Source organism: Peromyscus californicus, unplaced genomic scaffold, assembly GCF_007827085.1.
Source record: "Peromyscus californicus insignis strain IS unplaced genomic scaffold, ASM782708v3 Scaffold_18__1_contigs__length_77618521, whole genome shotgun sequence".
NCBI classification, from domain to species: Eukaryota; Metazoa; Chordata; class Mammalia; order Rodentia; family Cricetidae; genus Peromyscus; species Peromyscus californicus.
In genome coordinates this window covers 74,582,557-74,588,556 of record NW_026294480.1, presented here as the reverse complement: position 1 = coordinate 74,588,556, position 6,000 = coordinate 74,582,557, and the positions used below count along the sequence as shown (strand labels likewise).

At 42.6% G+C, this 6,000-nt stretch overlaps 1 protein-coding gene across 5 annotated transcripts in view; it reads left to right on the top strand.

Moving 5' to 3' along the window:
* The first annotated feature begins 1,709 nt into the window (after window positions 1-1,709).
* Window positions 1,710-6,000, top strand: part of Fam172a (family with sequence similarity 172 member A) — a 483,175-nt gene continuing 478,884 nt past the window's right edge. For 2 of the 5 annotated variants that reach the window (XM_052743685.1, XM_052743677.1), the window contains exon 1: window positions 1,710-1,875. The gene's annotated coding sequence lies outside the window, so the exon portion shown is untranslated. Of the gene's footprint in view, window positions 1,876-2,141; window positions 2,164-3,657; window positions 3,742-6,000 lie in introns of those variants that run through there. The other 3 variants (XM_052743684.1, XM_052743683.1, XM_052743688.1) reach the window with 3 other exon arrangements.

The following is a 6,000-nucleotide window of genomic DNA, read 5'->3' as shown; positions in this document are numbered from 1 at the left end:
AGTCTCATTTGGCTCCTCCTAGTTCTTGATAAGTTTCAAGACATGCTTTATTGTGATGTTGGTGGAAGAAACAGTGGTTATGTCTTTTGTCCAATGTCATGGTTAGACAAGGATGATTCATTTATAGGTTTGTTTTGATTTCATATTTTTATGTGTGTGTGTGTGTGTGCCTGTGTGAGCCTCTGTGAACCACTTGTGTGCACACGCCATTGGAGGTCAGAGGGCATGGGATCCTCTGGAACTGGAGTTATAGGCACTTGTGAGCCTTGGCACCTGATGTGAGTACAGGGAACCAAACTCAGGTTCTCTGAAAGAACAGTAAGTGCTCTTAACAGCTGAGCTATCTCTTGAGCCCTGTTGGTTTGTTTTTAATGAACTTATTCATGGTTGTCAGCCTACCAAAATCAAAGTATGTTGCTTTCTCATGATTGAAAAAACCCTGTCTGAAGGACAAAATCCAAATTGCTCAGTATACAACGCTTTTGAGAACCTTTTTTCTTCAGTTGAAAGTTCTACCCTGCAAATCACTTGAGCTCTAGCCTGAAATGGAATCTTTTTTTTTTTTTTTAAGATTTATTTATTTATTATATATACAGGAGAGGGTGCCAGATCTCATTACAGATGGTTGTGAGCCACCATGTGGTTGCTGGGAATTGAACTCAGGACCTCTGGAAGAGCAGTCGGTGCTCTTAACCTCTGAGCCATCTCTCCATCCCCTGAAATGGAATCTTAACAGTCTTACAATGTTATGACTTCCACTCAGGCTTGTTTTAATAGGTTCTGTTTTTCCTCAAGAGCATTCCTTTATACTGCTACATTTTTTTCTCACCCAAATTCCCCCACTTCCCACCCTCCTATCCTACCTGTAACTAAGTTTCTCCAACTACCTTAACAGTGCAGACATCAATTTATTCAAACGATGTTTATTGTATATTTTGTGACAGGCATCTTCTGGTTGAAGATACCTTAAAAAGACAAGATAAAGCCATTGCTCTAATCCAGTGGACATTTTTAGTGGATCAGGAACACTGTCAATAGATCACACCGCCCTTTCCTTTGAAGGATGCAGGAGTTGAGATTTAGTACAAAATACGGGAGTGAGGTTCAGTATACTTTCAAGATTCCTGGAACCCCTTCTCTGGAAATACGACAAATGCAGGTTTGCTATCTGCCAGCCTTTCCTCTGTTAAATGAAGAGTCAGTCTTAGTTCTGGTCTCCAGTTCTTGCTTTGGCCTTAGTAGGCAAAATTATGGTTTCAGAATTAAAAACAAATCAGAATAGCATATAAAAAAATTAAAACTATTTTCATCTATTGCTCACCCCTAATCTACCCATAAGAGAAGCATCTTTCAAACATGTTTGGAAAAACAGACCACCAAGGCACTTCCCATTTGAGTCAGCCGTCCTTAGAATGTCAACATTAAATTTCGGGGTAATTGCCGTCTTTCAAACATAGGTAGGCCTCCTGGCTCGTCTTGAGTAGCACAGCCCGGGTGAAGCCACATAAGCAATGAACCGGCATGCGGAGTTCGCTTAACCATCCTCACAGGGAACAGTGAAAGCCTCTTCCAGAACAAGGCTTTAGGATAGACTCTGCACATTATCTAACACCCAGCCTGAGCGCCTCCAGCACCTCGGGAACAGGGGCCGAGGCCCGCCCCGCCCACTTCCGGGTTGTTGGCGCTGCGGCCGCCGCGTGCGTAATGACGTCAACGTCCCCCGCAGACCCCGGAAGTGCAACTCGAACTCGGTGGGGGCGCGGATCCCGAGAGAGAAAGTCGTAGCGACGGCGCGAGGGAGTCGGCCCAGCGCGCTGGCAGGCCACGCCTCCGCCCGCCTACCCCCTCAGCCGTGCAGCTGGGGGCAGAGCTCAGGTAGGACCGCGCTGGCCGCCTCTGCGCCCCGCCACCGCGGCGAGACCCTGGAGGGCCGGCCGGGCCGCGTCTCGGGCGGGCGGGGTGCTGGCCCCGGCTGCCTGACTGTCGGAGCCACGCAGCGTCCCCAGGGCACACGTCGGACCTGGGTCTCTGACCTGTGTCCAAGATCTTGCGGAAGGGCCGCCTCCACCTGCCTCTCCAGGCCGGAGGAACACGTGTGTCCTGGGCGGCTAGCCTTGTGTCCGAGCCCATGAGGCTCTGGCTGTCACACAGACCTTAGATACAGTAAGGGACCCTCCACTTACTGTATCGCAGTGATCTGGGTGAAGTTGTTGTTAGTTGTTCGTTTTTATACAAAAAGTGTTAACTGCTAAAGCTTTGGCATACATTTCTTGCAAACATTAGAGTGTAGTTATAAAGTGCCCTCAAAGCTTTTACCGTGTGAACGTTAGTAGGATGTATACACTCTTTTCTAAGTTACTTACATTTGGAAGCAGACTTTTCTCCCACATCCTGTGCTGCTCGTTTTCCAAAGTGTCCATCTTTTGGGACAAGTAACTTTTGTCTACGTGTGTTGGGGCTGCATTTTAAAGACAAATAGCATTGTCCGTTTCCCCTAAATCCTCAAAAAAATTGCAGAGGGAAAGTTCTGTGGTCTGGACCTGCAACTGCCTTGTTTTATTTGTTTTTAAATAGGTGCAGTGTGGTGGTGCTCTTAAAGTTCATGGTTTGGCTTTGCCTTAAGGCACTGTCAAAAGTGTTCTGTTTCTCCTGGTTCTTTATCCTTTCTTGAGAGGGACAGATGCCCTTACTCATTCTGAAGCTGAATTAGAGCACTCTTTAGGTGCTGAATTCGGGTTTCACTGGAAGTGCTGCGATGGAGCTTTCTATAAACTTTCCTTGTTTTAAACTAGGAGTCTGGTCCCTTTAACCAGTGAAGCTGGCTGGAATGGGTTTTTGTCTGTGACTGCAGCAGCAGTTGTAAATGGTAGAACAGTATCCAGGCCAAGAGGGAAGTAGGATTTATAAAGCTGTGAGCATCAATCTTTTCATTCATCTAGCTGTACTGATGAGCCACCTTAGTCAGGTAATGTCCCATGCCCAGGGAAGACAGTAGAACAAGGTAGAAAAGTCTGGTGTCCTTTTATTCTCGTGGGTGAAGAGCAGTCCATAAGCAAATGCATAGAAACTGGTGAGGATTGTAAGGAAAAATAAAGCAAGTGGAGGGGAGAGAGAATGATGTGAGTGCTATGTTAGAGAAGGTGGGCAGGCTCACAAGTCTGAATGAAGTGGGGGACTGGACTCCAGCTATGGGGGGGGGGGTATGTTCAGGTGAGTACAATGACTCTGAGGTTGAAACACATTTGTTATCACTTGGAATAGTAAAGATGTAGGGCTTACCAGTTTGGAGAATGAATATTCAGTTATTATGTTCATGAGAGATCATATTTGTTTATCACCAACTTAGCTTTGCAAGAAGAATCTAGGGTCAGTCCACATTAAAGGTGTTTCCATGCTCTTTGTTGAGCTTGAACAAAATTACCAATATTTAGTCAGTTAATGTAACGTGTGTTGCTTTTGTTTTTGTTAGATTGAGTTTGTCCAATAGTGTCAATTTTTAGTGACTACTTCTCTCTGTACCAACTTTACTTTTCATTTACTTTATCAGTATAGTAAGATGTACCTAACATAATACATTTTAATACTTTCAAGTATTCTGTTCAGTAACACAGCATGTGTTCACACTGTTGTGTAACCATCATTGTTGTTTGTCTTTAGTACTTTTCATCTTCCCTAGCTGAAGCTCTGTACCCTAGCAACAATGGAACTTCTTCTGTGCCTGTGACCACTGTGGCACATCATGTGAGTGTACTTATGCAGCATTTATCCTTTTGTGACTGACTTATTTAAATTAGAATAATGTCCCCAAGTTTCATTATTATTCATATTATTGCATATGTCAGAATGTCCTTCCTTTAAAAGCTGAGTATAATAATCACAGTATAAATGTATTACTTTTTTACCTGTTTATCTGTGGACACCAGGGTTGCTTTTACTTTTTGACCGTAAATGCTGCTGCTGCTGTGTATAAACATCTGTTTGTCTTACTTTCATTTCTTCTGGTTATAGATTCATAAATGAAAATGTTTCTTTACATGGTAATTTGGAATAGTTGGCATCTTGAATGTTCCTATCTTAAGGTTTGGGCCTCAGAGAAGTGATATGGAGAAAAGTAAGTCCTGGTTGGAAGTTTTAGACCATTGAGGGCATGACCTTGAAGAGGACAGTGGAGCCTTAGCCCTTCCTCCTCCCTTTGCTTTTGCTTCTTGGCTAATAAATGAGCAGTTTGCTCTGCCATGTGCTCCTTTCTGCCCCCACCATAATGTGCTTTCTTCCACAGCTACAAAAGCCATAGAGCCAACCAAAGATGTACCAAAGCCTCTAAAACTGGGAGCCAAAGTAAACCTTTTCTCTTTATATGTTGATTACCTTAGTGTTTGTTATAGTGATGGAAGCTGACTAACATGTAATTCTGTGTCTAAGGCTTTAAGGAATTGCCATACTGTTTACCACAATGACTCCTTGGTTTTTCTTTCCTACCAGCAATGCACAGTATTCTAATTTTCCCACAGTGTTGTGATTATTTCTCCACATCTTCACCAAACCTTTTAAAACAGTAATTGCTATTCTCATAACTATATAGTACTATCTGTAGTTTTGATTCACAGTCCTATGATAATTGGTGACGTTAAGCATTTGTGTGTGTGTGTGTATGTGTGTGTGTGTGTGTGTGTGTGTGTGTGTGTGTGTGTGTGTGTACATTTTGGCCACATGCCTTCTTTGGAGTTTTGGGAATAGTTTTTTTCAGTCCAGGCTGGCTTCAAACTCATGATTTTTCTGCCACAGCCACACACATTCTGAGATTATCAGCTGGCAGGTGTGGTAACCATACCCAGGTTTTTGGGGAAAGTGATACTAGGAACTGAACCAATGCCTTATGCATGCTAGACAAATGTTACAGCACTGAGCTATGTCTCAAGCTTGTTCATTTAAGATCTGATTTTAATAAAACTTTTTGAGATTTAATTGATATTTTAAAGTATTGGGTTGCTTTTTAAGATGGCAAACTCCGTATGTTTTCTTGCTTTTTAACCCCAAAGTTCTACAATAGTAAAAACCCTCAAATGACTAGGCTAGTTATCTACATTCATCCCATGCTTAGAAATTAAACAGAAACAAAAGCAAAACTGTGAAGTCTCTTTTGTACAGTGAACAAAACTTTGAGTATCAGATTATGATGAAAACAGCCCAGAGACACCAAAGATCTCCCTGCTTCACTTTGTTGTTTTATTCTCTAATTGAAAGGAAGAGGATGTATTGATTGGCTGGTTGTACCTGTGAAGTAGATCTCCTTTGTTTGCTAGCTGAGAAGAGAAGGAAATAGAAGGCAAAATGATGAAGAGTAAAGATATGTTGGGTAGCAATAAAGCAGTCTGATGTGGTTAGAAGGATGGTGACAAAGGGGATCAGTAATAATAGGGAGCTCCATGACTGCCAGGTCAGAGAGGACCCAACAACCAATTATTGAGAATAATATAGATTCACAGATTGGAATGGGATGGGGAAGAGGGTGAGAGAGTGCAAATCCCCAATCACTTCTCAGCTTGTGGTTCTGAAGTAAAACTCTGAGTAATCCAGGGAGACCTGCTCTATATCAAGAAATATGTTTCAATTTATGTGGTTCAATAGCCATTGTTTGGAAAGTATGAGCTATGTGTAGTCCTGTAGAATAAGCTAAGTTCTTGAGAATATGTACTGCATGTTTTTTGTTTTGTGACAGAGATTTAGTTGAGTACAACTCCCCCCCCCCCCCCCCCCCCCCCCCCCCCCCCCCCAGATAGGCTCTTATTATATAACTTTGGCTGGCCTGGAACTTGCCATGTAGATCAGGCTGGTCTCAGACTCCCAAAAGGTGATATTAAAGAGAGGAGCCACCATTGTTGGCTGTTAAAATATTCTTATGTAATGTTTAAAATTGAAAGAAGTATCTTACTGAAGAATGACTGAATGTCCACTAGGTTACAGTAACAATTTTTTTTTAATTTTGCTATTGGATTTTTT